The sequence below is a fragment of the Balaenoptera ricei genome, chromosome 3 (genome assembly GCF_028023285.1).
Source record: "Balaenoptera ricei isolate mBalRic1 chromosome 3, mBalRic1.hap2, whole genome shotgun sequence".
In the NCBI taxonomy this organism is placed as follows: Eukaryota; Metazoa; Chordata; class Mammalia; order Artiodactyla; family Balaenopteridae; genus Balaenoptera; species Balaenoptera ricei.
The window spans coordinates 137,743,538-137,764,523 of record NC_082641.1 but is presented as its reverse complement, the minus strand read 5'-3'; positions in this window follow the sequence as shown (position 1 = coordinate 137,764,523).

Sequence of the window (20,986 nt, the reverse complement as noted above, 5' to 3'; positions counted from 1 at the left end):
AACACATGTATCAAAAAGACCGACCATATACCAAGGGAGGTCTACTGAACGCTCTGTAATAATTTACACAGGGGCTTGCCTGGTGGCACCGTGGTGAAGAATCCACCTGCCAATGCACGGGACACAGGTTCGATCTCTGGTTCGGGAAGATCCCACATGCTGCAGAGCAACTAAGCCCGGGCACCACAACTAATGAGCCTACGCTCTGGAGCCCATGAGACATAACTACGGAGCCCATGCACCACAACTACTGAAGCCCGCAGGCCTAGAGCCCGTGCTCCGCAACAAGAGAAGCCACTGCATTGAGAAGCCCGTGCACCACAACGGAGAGTAGCCCCCGCTCACCGCAACTAGAGAAAGCCCACATGCAGCAATGAAGATCTAACTCAGCTAAAAAATAAATAAATAAATAAAATAAATTTATGAAAAAATAATAGTAATTTAAATGGGAAGAGGATCTGTACATGAATAGATATATATATATAATGTTCAATTGAACCTGATTGTGTACACCCAGAACAAGCACTATTGTACTCATTACCCCAATTTAAAAAATTAAAACCACAAACAACAATTAATGAGACATAAAGTTATTGGGATTTTCCCTGGCACATTCCATTCTAATTTACAACTTAGGAACACAACTTTCAGGAAGGCTCTGCTGCCCTAGTAACCAGATTTGGGAATGGAGAAATGCTGCCGCCTTGTGGCCGTTTCCCACAACAGCAGCTTGGCACACAGGGCTAACGGTCACTTAAGATTTGCAGTAATTGTAGGGCTGTAAATGACACGTGTCCTCAAAAAAGGTCCTGGGGTAGGTAATGGCCAAAAAAGTTCACAACACGGAAAATTTTTCAAGAAATCAGTTGGAAGAGGTAAGTGTTACTCACTCTGTTATTTCAAAAAAAGAAGAACATGGATTAAAGCTCAATATCAGGAATTATTGGTTGGATGCAAATCCAAACTGCAAAAGATTTTGCCACCCAATATTCAAAATGCCATCCGTAAAAAGTCTCCAAACAATGAATGCTGACGGGTTCGTGGAGAAATGCACACCCACTATGCAGTTGGTTGGATGTAAACTGGTAAGAGCTAGTCATGAGAACAGAATGGAGCTGCGTTTAAAACGTAAACACTGAGCTACCATATGATGTGGTCGATCCCCTAATGGGCCTATACCCTAAGAAGACCAGAATCGGAAAGGCACAGACAGGCAAACATGCACTGCAGCAATATTTCCAATAGCCAAGACATGCAAGCAAACAAAATGTCCATCAACAGATAAATGGACAAAGAAGTGGTATACGTACCGAATGGAATAGTAGCCTCAGAAGAAAAATGAACAATGCCGTTTTCAGGACTACAGATGAGCCTAGAAACAATCATAGTACGTTAAGTAAATCAAAAGGGAATGACAAATATCCTCTGATATCATTTATACATGTTATCCTAACATTGCTACCAATGAACATATTTCCACAGAAAAAGACACACACAGACTTATAAAACAAACTAATGGTTAACCAAAATGAAAGGTGGGAGGATGGAAAAATTAGGATTATGGGGGTAGCATACATATACTTCTGTATGTTAAATGTATATAAACATATAACATATAAACTATATGAAATATATTATCACCACTACATATAAAATATATAATGACAAAACACCTACCAAATACCAAGGGAGGTCTACTCAACATTCTGTAATACCATACATGGTAACAGGATCCGAAGATGAACAGACATATGTTTGAATCATTGAGCAGATGCTTTAGAGCCAGACAATCACAACACTGTAATCAAATTTACTCTGATAAGAAATATAAATTAAATTTAAAAAACAAACATAAGTAGGTAGATAGAAACTTCTGGGCGCTAGTCCCAGCACATTCAACTCTAATTTACAACCGAGGAACACCATATCCAGGAAGACTCTGTTGTCCTAGTAACAAGAGTTGAGAACGTAATAATGCTGCCGCCTTGTGGCTGTTTCTCACAACAGCAGCTTTAAACCCAGTGCACATGGTCGCTCGATAGTCACAAGGACTGCAGGGCTGTAAATGACACCTGCCCTCCAAAAATGCCCTGGGGTAGGGAATAGGCAAGAAAATTCAACACATGAGAAATTTTTCAAGAAGTCAATATGAAGAGGGAAGTTGTACTCACTCTTAAAAAAAAGGAAAAGAAAAAAGGACATGCCTAAAGCTCAGTATAAGGAATTATTAGCCACATGCAAATCCAACCTCCGAAAAGATTTCAGCTCACATCAGTCAAATGACCATCAGCCAAAAGTCTACAAACTATCAATGCTGAAGGGGTTTTAGAGAACTGTGTACCTTCTAGCTGCTGGTGGGATGTAACGTGGTAACAGCACTGAGGAAAACTGAATGGAGCTGCTTTTCAAGGTAAAAATTGAGCTACCATATGATGCGGCTGGGCACCTTCTGGGCCTATAACCTAAGCCCACCAGAATCGGAAAGACAGAGGCAGACAAATGTGCACTGTAGCAATATTTAAATAGCCAAGACATGAAAGCAAAAAAAGGTCCATAAACAGATGAGTGGACAAAGAAGAAGTGGTATATGTACAGAATGGAATATTAGCCACGAAAAAAAAATAAAAGAATGGCACATGCAGCACCACTTAATCACACAACGTGAAGTAAGTCAGAATGCGAAAGACAAATGTCCTAGGATATCACTTATGTCATTTGAAAATTCATAAAAAGGAACATATTTCCATAGAGAAAGACAATCTCAGATTGAGAAGACAAACTGACGGTTAAGCCAAAAAAAGGGGTGAGGAATGGATAAATTAGGATATTGGGGCTAACAAACATATGCTAATACATATAAAACATATAATCCCCAAACACCTATGGAATACCGAGAGTGGTCTACTCAACACTCTGTAATAACCTACATGGAAAAGGACACAAAGATCAATAGATATACGTATATGTGTAAATGAACAAGATTCTTTACACCTAGAACAAAAGACATTTTTCAATCCAATTTGCTCTGATAAAAACTAAAACTTAAAGACAGAAACAAGAATTAAGGAGGCTAAAACTTATGGGGGTTTGTCCTGGCACATTCCACTCTATTCTGCAACCTAAAAGCACAACTTGCAGCAAGGTTCTGTTTCCCTAGCAAGCAGAGATGGCAACGTAGAAATGCTGACACCCTAAGGCCGTTTCCTCTAACAGCACCTTTAAATCCACTGCTAATGGTCACTAAGATTCACAAGGACTGCAGGGCTGTAAATGACTCATGCCCTCAAAAAATGTCCTGGGGTAGGGAATGGCCAAAAAAATCCAAACGCACCAAATTTTTCAAGAAGGCAATTTGGTGTTGTAAGTTTAGCTCAATCTTAAAAAAACAGAAAAGGACATTGATAAACGCAAAACATCAGGAATTATCAGACGCATGCAAATCCAATCTACACAAAGGTATCACCTCACACCAGTCACAGTGACCATCAGCAAAAAGTCAACAAACAATAGATGTTGAAGAAGTTGTGGAGAATAGCGTAACCTCTCGGTCTAAGTGGGATGTAAACTGGTAACAGCCAATAACAGGAACAGAATGGCAGTGCGTTTCAAAGTAAAAATTCAGTCACCATATGATCCGGAAGGCCCACTATTGGGCCTGTCACCTGTGAAAGCCAGAATCTAAAAGACACAGGATGCAAAATCGTGTATTGCAGCAGTATTTACAATAGCCAAGACATGGAAGCAACAAAAATGTCCATCATCAGATGAATGGACGAAAAAGTGGTCCATGTACACAATGCAATATTAGACACAGAAAAGAATGAAACAATGCCGTTTGCAGCACCATAGATGAGGCTACAGATAATCACACAACTTGAAGTAAGTCAGAAAGTGAGAGACACATATCCTGTGATATCACGTATCGGTGTTATCTAAAAATTGATAGGAATGAACCTGTTGCCACAGAGAAGGACACTCACGTGTTCAGAAAACAAGCTTGTGGTTCACCAAATGGAAAGGTGTGAGGAATGTATAACGGAGGATATTGGGTTGAACAGACATATGCTAATACTTATAAAATATATAATCATCAAAGATATATCGAATACCAAGAGAGGTCTACACAACATTCTGTCATAACCTATATGGAACGGGATCCAAACATGAAAAGATATATGTATCAATGAAAGAGATTCTGTACACCTAGGACAAACACAACATTGCAATCAAATTTGCTCTGAGAAAAATGAAAATTAAACTGAGAATACCAACAACAAATAAGTAGACATAGTTTTGGGGGGTTTGTCCTGGCACATTCCACTCTACTTTACAACCTACAAACAGGACTTCCAGGAAGCCTCTGTTGCCCTAGTAACCAGAGTTGGGAATATAGAAATGCTGCCTCCTTGTGGCCGTGTCCTGCAACAGCAGCTTTAAACCCAGAGCTAATGGTCATGTAATATTCACAATTACTACAGAGCTGTAAATGACACCTGCCCTCAAAAAATATCGTGGTGTAGGTAATGGCCACAGGAATCCAGAACACGGCAAATTTTTCAAGGAAATAATTTGAAGAGGTAAGTGTCTCTGTTTTACTTAAAGAAAAACGGACGTAGATAAAAGCTCAATATCGGGAATTATTAGACACATGCAAATCCAAACTAAAAAAAGGTATCACCACCCAACACTCAAAATGCCATCAGTAAAACGTCTACAAACAATACATGCTGAAGGGCTTTTAGAGATCTGTGTACCCTCTAGTTGCTGGTCGGATGTAAACAGGTAAGAGCCAGTAGTGAGAACAGAATGGAGGTGCGTTGAAAGGTAAAAATGGAACTACCATATGATCTAGCAGGCCCACTGCTGGGCCTAACCCCGGAGAAGACCAGAATCCAAAAGACACAGGCTGGCAATCCTGCACTGCACCAATATTTAGCATAGCCAAGACTTTTAAGTAACCAAAATGTCCATCAACAGATGAATGTAAAAAGAAGAAGTGGCCCATGTACACAATGGAATATTCGCTATGGAAAAGTATGCAGCACAGCTCTTTGCAGCACCATAGATGAGCCTAGAGATAATCACAGAACATGAGGTAAGTCGGAAAGCAGAAGACAAATAACCTGTGATATCACTCCTAGGTGTTACCTAACAACGGACACATATGAACATATTTCCACAGAGAAAGACTCTCACAGACTTAGAAAACAAACTATGGTTATCTAAAGGGAAAGGTGGGAGGAATGGATACATTAAGATTAGGGTTACCATACGTATACAAATACATATTAAACACATGTATCAAAAAGACCGACCATATACCAAGGGAGGTCTACTGAACGCTCTGTAATAATTTACACAGGGGCTTGCCTGGTGGCACCGTGGTGAAGAATCCACCTGCCAATGCACGGGACACAGGTTCGATCTCTGGTTCGGGAAGATCCCACATGCTGCAGAGCAACTAAGCCCGGGCACCACAACTAATGAGCCTACGCTCTGGAGCCCATGAGACATAACTACGGAGCCCATGCACCACAACTACTGAAGCCCGCAGGCCTAGAGCCCGTGCTCCGCAACAAGAGAAGCCACTGCATTGAGAAGCCCGTGCACCACAACGGAGAGTAGCCCCCGCTCACCGCAACTAGAGAAAGCCCACATGCAGCAATGAAGATCTAACTCAGCTAAAAAATAAATAAATAAATAAAATAAATTTATGAAAAAATAATAGTAATTTAAATGGGAAGAGGATCTGTACATGAATAGATATATATATATAATGTTCAATTGAACCTGATTGTGTACACCCAGAACAAGCACTATTGTACTCATTACCCCAATTTAAAAAATTAAAACCACAAACAACAATTAATGAGACATAAAGTTATTGGGATTTTCCCTGGCACATTCCATTCTAATTTACAACTTAGGAACACAACTTTCAGGAAGGCTCTGCTGCCCTAGTAACCAGATTTGGGAATGGAGAAATGCTGCCGCCTTGTGGCCGTTTCCCACAACAGCAGCTTGGCACACAGGGCTAACGGTCACTTAAGATTTGCAGTAATTGTAGGGCTGTAAATGACACGTGTCCTCAAAAAAGGTCCTGGGGTAGGTAATGGCCAAAAAAGTTCACAACACGGAAAATTTTTCAAGAAATCAGTTGGAAGAGGTAAGTGTTACTCACTCTGTTATTTCAAAAAAAGAAGAACATGGATTAAAGCTCAATATCAGGAATTATTGGTTGGATGCAAATCCAAACTGCAAAAGATTTTGCCACCCAATATTCAAAATGCCATCCGTAAAAAGTCTCCAAACAATGAATGCTGACGGGTTCGTGGAGAAATGCACACCCACTATGCAGTTGGTTGGATGTAAACTGGTAAGAGCTAGTCATGAGAACAGAATGGAGCTGCGTTTAAAACGTAAACACTGAGCTACCATATGATGTGGTCGATCCCCTAATGGGCCTATACCCTAAGAAGACCAGAATCGGAAAGGCACAGACAGGCAAACATGCACTGCAGCAATATTTCCAATAGCCAAGACATGCAAGCAAACAAAATGTCCATCAACAGATAAATGGACAAAGAAGTGGTATACGTACCGAATGGAATAGTAGCCTCAGAAGAAAAATGAACAATGCCGTTTTCAGGACTACAGATGAGCCTAGAAACAATCATAGTACGTTAAGTAAATCAAAAGGGAATGACAAATATCCTCTGATATCATTTATACATGTTATCCTAACATTGCTACCAATGAACATATTTCCACAGAAAAAGACACACACAGACTTATAAAACAAACTAATGGTTAACCAAAATGAAAGGTGGGAGGATGGAAAAATTAGGATTATGGGGGTAGCATACATATACTTCTGTATGTTAAATGTATATAAACATATAACATATAAACTATATGAAATATATTATCACCACTACATATAAAATATATAATGACAAAACACCTACCAAATACCAAGGGAGGTCTACTCAACATTCTGTAATACCATACATGGTAACAGGATCCGAAGATGAACAGACATATGTTTGAATCATTGAGCAGATGCTTTAGAGCCAGACAATCACAACACTGTAATCAAATTTACTCTGATAAGAAATATAAATTAAATTTAAAAAACAAACATAAGTAGGTAGATAGAAACTTCTGGGCGCTAGTCCCAGCACATTCAACTCTAATTTACAACCGAGGAACACCATATCCAGGAAGACTCTGTTGTCCTAGTAACAAGAGTTGAGAACGTAATAATGCTGCCGCCTTGTGGCTGTTTCTCACAACAGCAGCTTTAAACCCAGTGCACATGGTCGCTCGATAGTCACAAGGACTGCAGGGCTGTAAATGACACCTGCCCTCCAAAAATGCCCTGGGGTAGGGAATAGGCAAGAAAATTCAACACATGAGAAATTTTTCAAGAAGTCAATATGAAGAGGGAAGTTGTACTCACTCTTAAAAAAAAGGAAAAGAAAAAAGGACATGCCTAAAGCTCAGTATAAGGAATTATTAGCCACATGCAAATCCAACCTCCGAAAAGATTTCAGCTCACATCAGTCAAATGACCATCAGCCAAAAGTCTACAAACTATCAATGCTGAAGGGGTTTTAGAGAACTGTGTACCTTCTAGCTGCTGGTGGGATGTAACGTGGTAACAGCACTGAGGAAAACTGAATGGAGCTGCTTTTCAAGGTAAAAATTGAGCTACCATATGATGCGGCTGGGCACCTTCTGGGCCTATAACCTAAGCCCACCAGAATCGGAAAGACAGAGGCAGACAAATGTGCACTGTAGCAATATTTAAATAGCCAAGACATGAAAGCAAAAAAAGGTCCATAAACAGATGAGTGGACAAAGAAGAAGTGGTATATGTACAGAATGGAATATTAGCCACGAAAAAAAAATAAAAGAATGGCACATGCAGCACCACTTAATCACACAACGTGAAGTAAGTCAGAATGCGAAAGACAAATGTCCTAGGATATCACTTATGTCATTTGAAAATTCATAAAAAGGAACATATTTCCATAGAGAAAGACAATCTCAGATTGAGAAGACAAACTGACGGTTAAGCCAAAAAAAGGGGTGAGGAATGGATAAATTAGGATATTGGGGCTAACAAACATATGCTAATACATATAAAACATATAATCCCCAAACACCTATGGAATACCGAGAGTGGTCTACTCAACACTCTGTAATAACCTACATGGAAAAGGACACAAAGATCAATAGATATACGTATATGTGTAAATGAACAAGATTCTTTACACCTAGAACAAAAGACATTTTTCAATCCAATTTGCTCTGATAAAAACTAAAACTTAAAGACAGAAACAAGAATTAAGGAGGCTAAAACTTATGGGGGTTTGTCCTGGCACATTCCACTCTATTCTGCAACCTAAAAGCACAACTTGCAGCAAGGTTCTGTTTCCCTAGCAAGCAGAGATGGCAACGTAGAAATGCTGACACCCTAAGGCCGTTTCCTCTAACAGCACCTTTAAATCCACTGCTAATGGTCACTAAGATTCACAAGGACTGCAGGGCTGTAAATGACTCATGCCCTCAAAAAATGTCCTGGGGTAGGGAATGGCCAAAAAAATCCAAACGCACCAAATTTTTCAAGAAGGCAATTTGGTGTTGTAAGTTTAGCTCAATCTTAAAAAAACAGAAAAGGACATTGATAAACGCAAAACATCAGGAATTATCAGACGCATGCAAATCCAATCTACACAAAGGTATCACCTCACACCAGTCACAGTGACCATCAGCAAAAAGTCAACAAACAATAGATGTTGAAGAAGTTGTGGAGAATAGCGTAACCTCTCGGTCTAAGTGGGATGTAAACTGGTAACAGCCAATAACAGGAACAGAATGGCAGTGCGTTTCAAAGTAAAAATTCAGTCACCATATGATCCGGAAGGCCCACTATTGGGCCTGTCACCTGTGAAAGCCAGAATCTAAAAGACACAGGATGCAAAATCGTGTATTGCAGCAGTATTTACAATAGCCAAGACATGGAAGCAACAAAAATGTCCATCATCAGATGAATGGACGAAAAAGTGGTCCATGTACACAATGCAATATTAGACACAGAAAAGAATGAAACAATGCCGTTTGCAGCACCATAGATGAGGCTACAGATAATCACACAACTTGAAGTAAGTCAGAAAGTGAGAGACACATATCCTGTGCTATCACGTATCGGTGTTATCTAAAAATTGATAGGAATGAACCTGTTGCCACAGAGAAGGACACTCACGTGTTCAGAAAACAAGCTTGTGGTTCACCAAATGGAAAGGTGTGAGGAATGTATAACGGAGGATATTGGGTTGAACAGACATATGCTAATACTTATAAAATATATAATCATCAAAGATATATCGAATACCAAGAGAGGTCTACACAACATTCTGTCATAACCTATATGGAACGGGATCCAAACATGAAAAGATATATGTATCAATGAAAGAGATTCTGTACACCTAGGACAAACACAACATTGCAATCAAATTTGCTCTGAGAAAAATGAAAATTAAACTGAGAATACCAACAACAAATAAGTAGACATAGTTTTGGGGGGTTTGTCCTGGCACATTCCACTCTACTTTACAACCTACAAACAGGACTTCCAGGAAGCCTCTGTTGCCCTAGTAACCAGAGTTGGGAATATAGAAATGCTGCCTCCTTGTGGCCGTGTCCTGCAACAGCAGCTTTAAACCCAGAGCTAATGGTCATGTAATATTCACAATTACTACAGAGCTGTAAATGACACCTGCCCTCAAAAAATATCGTGGTGTAGGTAATGGCCACAGGAATCCAGAACACGGCAAATTTTTCAAGGAAATAATTTGAAGAGGTAAGTGTCTCTGTTTTACTTAAAGAAAAACGGACGTAGATAAAAGCTCAATATCGGGAATTATTAGACACATGCAAATCCAAACTAAAAAAAGGTATCACCACCCAACACTCAAAATGCCATCAGTAAAACGTCTACAAACAATACATGCTGAAGGGCTTTTAGAGATCTGTGTACCCTCTAGTTGCTGGTCGGATGTAAACAGGTAAGAGCCAGTAGTGAGAACAGAATGGAGGTGCGTTGAAAGGTAAAAATGGAACTACCATATGATCTAGCAGGCCCACTGCTGGGCCTAACCCCGGAGAAGACCAGAATCCAAAAGACACAGGCTGGCAATCCTGCACTGCACCAATATTTAGCATAGCCAAGACTTTTAAGTAACCAAAATGTCCATCAACAGATGAATGTAAAAAGAAGAAGTGGCCCATGTACACAATGGAATATTCGCTATGGAAAAGTATGCAGCACAGCTCTTTGCAGCACCATAGATGAGCCTAGAGATAATCACAGAACATGAGGTAAGTCGGAAAGCAGAAGACAAATAACCTGTGATATCACTCCTAGGTGTTACCTAACAACGGACACATATGAACATATTTCCACAGAGAAAGACTCTCACAGACTTAGAAAACAAACTATGGTTATCTAAAGGGAAAGGTGGGAGGAATGGATACATTAAGATTAGGGTTACCATACGTATACAAATACATATTAAACACATGTATCAAAAAGACCGACCATATACCAAGGGAGGTCTACTGAACGCTCTGTAATAATTTACACAGGGGCTTGCCTGGTGGCACCGTGGTGAAGAATCCACCTGCCAATGCACGGGACACAGGTTCGATCTCTGGTTCGGGAAGATCCCACATGCTGCAGAGCAACTAAGCCCGGGCACCACAACTAATGAGCCTACGCTCTGGAGCCCATGAGACATAACTACGGAGCCCATGCACCACAACTACTGAAGCCCGCAGGCCTAGAGCCCGTGCTCCGCAACAAGAGAAGCCACTGCATTGAGAAGCCCGTGCACCACAACGGAGAGTAGCCCCCGCTCACCGCAACTAGAGAAAGCCCACATGCAGCAATGAAGATCTAACTCAGCTAAAAAATAAATAAATAAATAAAATAAATTTATGAAAAAATAATAGTAATTTAAATGGGAAGAGGATCTGTACATGAATAGATATATATATATAATGTTCAATTGAACCTGATTGTGTACACCCAGAACAAGCACTATTGTACTCATTACCCCAATTTAAAAAATTAAAACCACAAACAACAATTAATGAGACATAAAGTTATTGGGATTTTCCCTGGCACATTCCATTCTAATTTACAACTTAGGAACACAACTTTCAGGAAGGCTCTGCTGCCCTAGTAACCAGATTTGGGAATGGAGAAATGCTGCCGCCTTGTGGCCGTTTCCCACAACAGCAGCTTGGCACACAGGGCTAACGGTCACTTAAGATTTGCAGTAATTGTAGGGCTGTAAATGACACGTGTCCTCAAAAAAGGTCCTGGGGTAGGTAATGGCCAAAAAAGTTCACAACACGGAAAATTTTTCGAGAAATCAGTTGGAAGAGGTAAGTGTTACTCACTCTGTTATTTCAAAAAAAGAAGAACATGGATTAAAGCTCAATATCAGGAATTATTGGTTGGATGCAAATCCAAACTGCAAAAGATTTTGCCACCCAATATTCAAAATGCCATCCGTAAAAAGTCTCCAAACAATGAATGCTGACGGGTTCGTGGAGAAATGCACACCCACTATGCAGTTGGTTGGATGTAAACTGGTAAGAGCTAGTCATGAGAACAGAATGGAGCTGCGTTTAAAACGTAAACACTGAGCTACCATATGATGTGGTCGATCCCCTAATGGGCCTATACCCTAAGAAGACCAGAATCGGAAAGGCACAGACAGGCAAACATGCACTGCAGCAATATTTCCAATAGCCAAGACATGCAAGCAAACAAAATGTCCATCAACAGATAAATGGACAAAGAAGTGGTATACGTACCGAATGGAATAGTAGCCTCAGAAGAAAAATGAACAATGCCGTTTTCAGGACTACAGATGAGCCTAGAAACAATCATAGTACGTTAAGTAAATCAAAAGGGAATGACAAATATCCTCTGATATCATTTATACATGTTATCCTAACATTGCTACCAATGAACATATTTCCACAGAAAAAGACACACACAGACTTATAAAACAAACTAATGGTTAACCAAAATGAAAGGTGGGAGGATGGAAAAATTAGGATTATGGGGGTAGCATACATATACTTCTGTATGTTAAATGTATATAAACATATAACATATAAACTATATGAAATATATTATCACCACTACATATAAAATATATAATGACAAAACACCTACCAAATACCAAGGGAGGTCTACTCAACATTCTGTAATACCATACATGGTAACAGGATCCGAAGATGAACAGACATATGTTTGAATCATTGAGCAGATGCTTTAGAGCCAGACAATCACAACACTGTAATCAAATTTACTCTGATAAGAAATATAAATTAAATTTAAAAAACAAACATAAGTAGGTAGATAGAAACTTCTGGGCGCTAGTCCCAGCACATTCAACTCTAATTTACAACCGAGGAACACCATATCCAGGAAGACTCTGTTGTCCTAGTAACAAGAGTTGAGAACGTAATAATGCTGCCGCCTTGTGGCTGTTTCTCACAACAGCAGCTTTAAACCCAGTGCACATGGTCGCTCGATAGTCACAAGGACTGCAGGGCTGTAAATGACACCTGCCCTCCAAAAATGCCCTGGGGTAGGGAATAGGCAAGAAAATTCAACACATGAGAAATTTTTCAAGAAGTCAATATGAAGAGGGAAGTTGTACTCACTCTTAAAAAAAAGGAAAAGAAAAAAGGACATGCCTAAAGCTCAGTATAAGGAATTATTAGCCACATGCAAATCCAACCTCCGAAAAGATTTCAGCTCACATCAGTCAAATGACCATCAGCCAAAAGTCTACAAACTATCAATGCTGAAGGGGTTTTAGAGAACTGTGTACCTTCTAGCTGCTGGTGGGATGTAACGTGGTAACAGCACTGAGGAAAACTGAATGGAGCTGCTTTTCAAGGTAAAAATTGAGCTACCATATGATGCGGCTGGGCACCTTCTGGGCCTATAACCTAAGCCCACCAGAATCGGAAAGACAGAGGCAGACAAATGTGCACTGTAGCAATATTTAAATAGCCAAGACATGAAAGCAAAAAAAGGTCCATAAACAGATGAGTGGACAAAGAAGAAGTGGTATATGTACAGAATGGAATATTAGCCACGAAAAAAAATAAAAGAATGGCACATGCAGCACCACTTAATCACACAACGTGAAGTAAGTCAGAATGCGAAAGACAAATGTCCTAGGATATCACTTATGTCATTTGAAAATTCATAAAAAGGAACATATTTCCATAGAGAAAGACAATCTCAGATTGAGAAGACAAACTGACGGTTAAGCCAAAAAAAGGGGTGAGGAATGGATAAATTAGGATATTGGGGCTAACAAACATATGCTAATACATATAAAACATATAATCCCCAAACACCTATGGAATACCGAGAGTGGTCTACTCAACACTCTGTAATAACCTACATGGAAAAGGACACAAAGATCAATAGATATGCGTATATGTGTAAATGAACAAGATTCTTTACACCTAGAACAAAAGACATTTTTCAATCCAATTTGCTCTGATAAAAACTAAAACTTAAAGACAGAAACAAGAATTAAGGAGGCTAAAACTTATGGGGGTTTGTCCTGGCACATTCCACTCTATTCTGCAACCTAAAAGCACAACTTGCAGCAAGGTTCTGTTTCCCTAGCAAGCAGAGATGGCAACGTAGAAATGCTGACACCCTAAGGCCGTTTCCTCTAACAGCACCTTTAAATCCACTGCTAATGGTCACTAAGATTCACAAGGACTGCAGGGCTGTAAATGACTCATGCCCTCAAAAAATGTCCTGGGGTAGGGAATGGCCAAAAAAATCCAAACGCACCAAATTTTTCAAGAAGGCAATTTGGTGTTGTAAGTTTAGCTCAATCTTAAAAAAACAGAAAAGGACATTGATAAACGCAAAACATCAGGAATTATCAGACGCATGCAAATCCAATCTACACAAAGGTATCACCTCACACCAGTCACAGTGACCATCAGCAAAAAGTCAACAAACAATAGATGTTGAAGAAGTTGTGGAGAATAGCGTAACCTCTCGGTCTAAGTGGGATGTAAACTGGTAACAGCCAATAACAGGAACAGAATGGCAGTGCGTTTCAAAGTAAAAATTCAGTCACCATATGATCCGGAAGGCCCACTATTGGGCCTGTCACCTGTGAAAGCCAGAATCTAAAAGACACAGGATGCAAAATCGTGTATTGCAGCAGTATTTACAATAGCCAAGACATGGAAGCAACAAAAATGTCCATCATCAGATGAATGGACGAAAAAGTGGTCCATGTACACAATGCAATATTAGACACAGAAAAGAATGAAACAATGCCGTTTGCAGCACCATAGATGAGGCTACAGATAATCACACAACTTGAAGTAAGTCAGAAAGTGAGAGACACATATCCTGTGATATCACGTATCGGTGTTATCTAAAAATTGATAGGAATGAACCTGTTGCCACAGAGAAGGACACTCACGTGTTCAGAAAACAAGCTTGTGGTTCACCAAATGGAAAGGTGTGAGGAATGTATAACGGAGGATATTGGGTTGAACAGACATATGCTAATACTTATAAAATATATAATCATCAAAGATATATCGAATACCAAGAGAGGTCTACACAACATTCTGTCATAACCTATATGGAACGGGATCCAAACATGAAAAGATATATGTATCAATGAAAGAGATTCTGTACACCTAGGACAAACACAACATTGCAATCAAATTTGCTCTGAGAAAAATGAAAATTAAACTGAGAATACCAACAACAAATAAGTAGACATAGTTTTGGGGGGTTTGTCCTGGCACATTCCACTCTACTTTACAACCTACAAACAGGACTTCCAGGAAGCCTCTGTTGCCCTAGTAACCAGAGTTGGGAATATAGAAATGCTGCCTCCTTGTGGCCGTGTCCTGCAACAGCAGCTTTAAACCCAGAGCTAATGGTCATGTAATATTCACAATTACTACAGAGCTGTAAATGACACCTGCCCTCAAAAAATATCGTGGTGTAGGTAATGGCCACAGGAATCCAGAACACGGCAAATTTTTCAAGGAAATAATTTGAAGAGGTAAGTGTCTCTGTTTTACTTAAAGAAAAACGGACGTAGATAAAAGCTCAATATCGGGAATTATTAGACACATGCAAATCCAAACTAAAAAAAGGTATCACCACCCAACACTCAAAATGCCATCAGTAAAACGTCTACAAACAATACATGCTGAAGGGCTTTTAGAGATCTGTGTACCCTCTAGTTGCTGGTCGGATGTAAACAGGTAAGAGCCAGTAGTGAGAACAGAATGGAGGTGCGTTGAAAGGTAAAAATGGAACTACCATATGATCTAGCAGGCCCACTGCTGGGCCTAACCCCGGAGAAGACCAGAATCCAAAAGACACAGGCTGGCAATCCTGCACTGCACCAATATTTAGCATAGCCAAGACTTTTAAGTAACCAAAATGTCCATCAACAGATGAATGTGAAAAGAAGAAGTGGCCCATGTACACAATGGAATATTCGCTATGGAAAAGTATGCAGCACAGCTCTTTGCAGCACCATAGATGAGCCTAGAGATAATCACAGAACATGAGGTAAGTCGGAAAGCAGAAGACAAATAACCTGTGATATCACTCCTAGGTGTTACCTAACAACGGACACATATGAACATATTTCCACAGAGAAAGACTCTCACAGACTTAGAAAACAAACTATGGTTATCTAAAGGGAAAGGTGGGAGGAATGGATACATTAAGATTAGGGTTACCATACGTATACAAATACATATTAAACACATGTATCAAAAAGACCGACCATATACCAAGGGAGGTCTACTGAACGCTCTGTAATAATTTACACAGGGGCTTGCCTGGTGGCACCGTGGTGAAGAATCCACCTGCCAATGCACGGGACACAGGTTCGATCTCTGGTTCGGGAAGATCCCACATGCTGCAGAGCAACTAAGCCCGGGCACCACAACTAATGAGCCTACGCTCTGGAGCCCATGAGACATAACTACGGAGCCCATGCACCACAACTACTGAAGCCCGCAGGCCTAGAGCCCGTGCTCCGCAACAAGAGAAGCCACTGCATTGAGAAGCCCGTGCACCACAACGGAGAGTAGCCCCCGCTCACCGCAACTAGAGAAAGCCCACATGCAGCAATGAAGATCTAACTCAGCTAAAAAATAAATAAATAAATAAAATAAATTTATGAAAAAATAATAGTAATTTAAATGGGAAGAGGATCTGTACATGAATAGATATATATATATAATGTTCAATTGAACCTGATTGTGTACACCCAGAACAAGCACTATTGTACTCATTACCCCAATTTAAAAAATTAAAACCACAAACAACAATTAATGAGACATAAAGTTATTGGGATTTTCCCTGGCACATTCCATTCTAATTTACAACTTAGGAACACAACTTTCAGGAAGGCTCTGCTGCCCTAGTAACCAGATTTGGGAATGGAGAAATGCTGCCGCCTTGTGGCCGTTTCCCACAACAGCAGCTTGGCACACAGGGCTAACGGTCACTTAAGATTTGCAGTAATTGTAGGGCTGTAAATGACACGTGTCCTCAAAAAAGGTCCTGGGGTAGGTAATGGCCAAAAAAGTTCACAACACGGAAAATTTTTCGAGAAATCAGTTGGAAGAGGTAAGTGTTACTCACTCTGTTATTTCAAAAAAAGAAGAACATGGATTAAAGCTCAATATCAGGAATTATTGGTTGGATGCAAATCCAAACTGCAAAAGATTTTGCCACCCAATATTCAAAATGCCATCCGTAAAAAGTCTCCAAACAATGAATGCTGACGGGTTCGTGGAGAAATGCACACCCACTATGCAGTTGGTTGGATGTAAACTGGTAAGAGCTAGTCATGAGAACAGAATGGAGCTGCGTTTAAAACGTAAACACTGAGCTACCATATGATGTGGTCGATCCCCTAATGGGCCTATACCCTAAGAAGACCAGAATCGGAAAGGCACAGACAGGCAAACATGCACTGCAGCAATATTTCCAATAGCCAAGACATGCAAGCAAACAAAATGTCCATCAACAGATAAATGGACAAAGAAGTGGTATACGTACCGAATGGAATAGTAGCCTCAGAAGAAAAATGAACAATGCCGTTTTCAGGACTACAGATGAGCCTAGAAACAATCATAGTACGTTAAGTAAATCAAAAGGGAATGACAAATATCCTCTGATATCATTTATACATGTTATCCTAACATTGCTACCAATGAACATATTTCCACAGAAAAAGACACACACAGACTTATAAAACAAACTAATGGTTAACCAAAATGAAAGGTGGGAGGATGGAAAAATTAGGATTATGGGGGTAGCATACATATACTTCTGTATGTTAAATGTATATAAACATATAACATATAAAGTATATGAAATATATTATCACCACTACATATAAAATATATAATGACAAAACACCTACCAAATACCAAGGGAGGTCTACTCAACATTCTGTAATACCATACATGGTAACAGGATCCGAAGATGAACAGACATATGTTTGAATCATTGAGCAGATGCTTTAGAGCCAGACAATCACAACACTGTAATCAAATTTACTCTGATAAGAAATATAAATTAAATTTAAAAAACAAACATAAGTAGGTAGATAGAAACTTCTGGGCGCTAGTCCCAGCACATTCAACTCTAATTTACAACCGAGGAACACCATATCCAGGAAGACTCTGTTGTCCTAGTAACAAGAGTTGAGAACGTAATAATGCTGCCGCCTTGTGGCTGTTTCTCACAACAGCAGCTTTAAACCCAGTGCACATGGTCGCTCGATAGTCACAAGGACTGCAGGGCTGTAAATGACACCTGCCCTCCAAAAATGCCCTGGGGTAGGGAATAGGCAAGAAAATTCAACACATGAGAAATTTTTCAAGAAGTCAATATGAAGAGGGAAGTTGTACTCACTCTTAAAAAAAAGGAAAAGAAAAAAGGACATGCCTAAAGCTCAGTATAAGGAATTATTAGCCACATGCAAATCCAACCTCCGAAAAGATTTCAGCTCACATCAGTCAAATGACCATCAGCCAAAAGTCTACAAACTATCAATGCTGAAGGGGTTTTAGAGAACTGTGTACCTTCTAGCTGCTGGTGGGATGTAACGTGGTAACAGCACTGAGGAAAACTGAATGGAGCTGCTTTTCAAGGTAAAAATTGAGCTACCATATGATGCGGCTGGGCACCTTCTGGGCCTATAACCTAAGCCCACCAGAATCGGAAAGACAGAGGCAGACAAATGTGCACTGTAGCAATATTTAAATAGCCAAGACATGAAAGCAAAAAAAGGTCCATAAACAGATGAGTGGACAAAGAAGAAGTGGTATATGTACAGAATGGAATATTAGCCACGAAAAAAAATAAAAGAATGGCACATGCAGCACCACTTAATCACACAACGTGAAGTAAGTCAGAATGCGAAAGACAAATGTCCTAGGATATCACTTATGTCATTTGAAAATTCATAAAAAGGAACATATTTCCATAGAGAAAGACAATCTCAGATTGAGAAGACAAACTGACGGTTAAGCCAAAAAAAGGGGTGAGGAATGGATAAATTAGGATATTGGGGCTAACAAACATATGCTAATACATATAAAACATATAATCCCCAAACACCTATGGAATACCGAGAGTGGTCTACTCAACACTCTGTAATAACCTACATGGAAAAGGACACAAAGATCAATAGATATGCGTATATGTGTAAATGAACAAGATTCTTTACACCTAGAACAAAAGACATTTTTCAATCCAATTTGCTCTGATAAAAACTAAAACTTAAAGACAGAAACAAGAATTAAGGAGGCTAAAACTTATGGGGGTTTGTCCTGGCACATTCCACTCTATTCTGCAACCTAAAAGCACAACTTGCAGCAAGGTTCTGTTTCCCTAGCAAGCAGAGATGGCAACGTAGAAATGCTGACACCCTAAGGCCGTTTCCTCTAACAGCACCTTTAAATCCACTGCTAATGGTCACTAAGATTCACAAGGACTGCAGGGCTGTAAATGACTCATGCCCTCAAAAAATGTCCTGGGGTAGGGAATGGCCAAAAAAATCCAAACGCACCAAATTTTTCAAGAAGGCAATTTGGTGTTGTAAGTTTAGCTCAATCTTAAAAAAACAGAAAAGGACATTGATAAACGCAAAACATCAGGAATTATCAGACGCATGCAAATCCAATCTACACAAAGGTATCACCTCACACCAGTCACAGTGACCATCAGCAAAAAGTCAACAAACAATAGATGTTGAAGAAGTTGTGGAGAATAGCGTAACCTCTCGGTCTAAGTGGGATGTAAACTGGTAACAGCCAATAACAGGAACAGAATGGCAGTGCGTTTCAAAGTAAAAATTCAGTCACCATATGATCCGGAAGGCCCACTATTGGGCCTGTCACCTGTGAAAGCCAGAATCTAAAAGACACAGGATGCAAAATCGTGTATTGCAGCAGTATTTACAATAGCCAAGACATGGAAGCAACAAAAATGTCCATCATCAGATGAATGGACGAAAAAGTGGTCCATGTACACAATGCAATATTAGACACAGAAAAGAATGAAACAATGCCGTTTGCAGCACCATAGATGAGGCTACAGATAATCACACAACTTGAAGTAAGTCAGAAAGTGAGAGACACATATCCTGTGCTATCACGTATCGGTGTTATCTAAAAATTGATAGGAATGAACCTGTTGCCACAGAGAAGGACACTCACGTGTTCAGAAAACAAGCTTGTGGTTCACCAAATGGAAAGGTGTGAGGAATGTATAACGGAGGATATTGGGTTGAACAGACATATGCTAATACTTATAAAATATATAATCATCAAAGATATATCGAATACCAAGAGAGGTCTACACAACATTCTGTCATAACCTATATGGAACGGGATCCAAACATGAAAAGATATATGTATCAATGAAAGAGATTCTGTACACCTAGGACAAACACAACATTGCAATCAAATTTGCTCTGAGAAAAATGAAAATTAAACTGAGAATACCAACAACAAATAAGTAGACATAGTTTTGGGGGGTTTGTCCTGGCACATTCCACTCTACTTTACAACCTACAAACAGGACTTCCAGGAAGCCTCTGTTGCCCTAGTAACCAGAGTTGGGAATATAGAAATGCTGCCTCCTTGTGGCCGTGTCCTGCAACAGCAGCTTTAAACCCAGAGCTAATGGTCATGTAATATTCACAATTACTACAGAGCTGTAAATGACACCTGCCCTCAAAAAATATCGTGGTGTAGGTAATGGCCACAGGAATCCAGAACACGGCAAATTTTTCAAGGAAATAATTTGAAGAGGTAAGTGTCTCTGTTTTACTTAAAGAAAAACGGACGTAGATAAAAGCTCAATATCGGGAATTATTAGACACATGCAAATCCAAACTAAAAAAAGGTATCACCACCCAACACTCAAAATGCCATCAGTAAAACGTCTACAAACAATACATGCTGAAGGGCTTTTAGAGATCTGTGTACCCTCTAGTTGCTGGTCGGATGTAAACAGGTAAGAGCCAGTAGTGAGAACAGAATGGAGGTGCGTTGAAAGGTAAAAATGGAACTACCATATGATCTAGCAGGCCCACTGCTGGGCCTAACCCCGGAGAAGACCAGAATCCAAAAGACACAGGCTGGCAATCCTGCACTGCACCAATATTTAGCATAGCCAAGACTTTTAAGTAACCAAAATGTCCATCAACAGATGAATGTGAAAAGAAGAAGTGGCCCATGTACACAATGGAATATTCGCTATGGAAAAGTATGCAGCACAGCTCTTTGCAGCACCATAGATGAGCCTAGAGATAATCACAGAACATGAGGTAAGTCGGAAAGCAGAAGA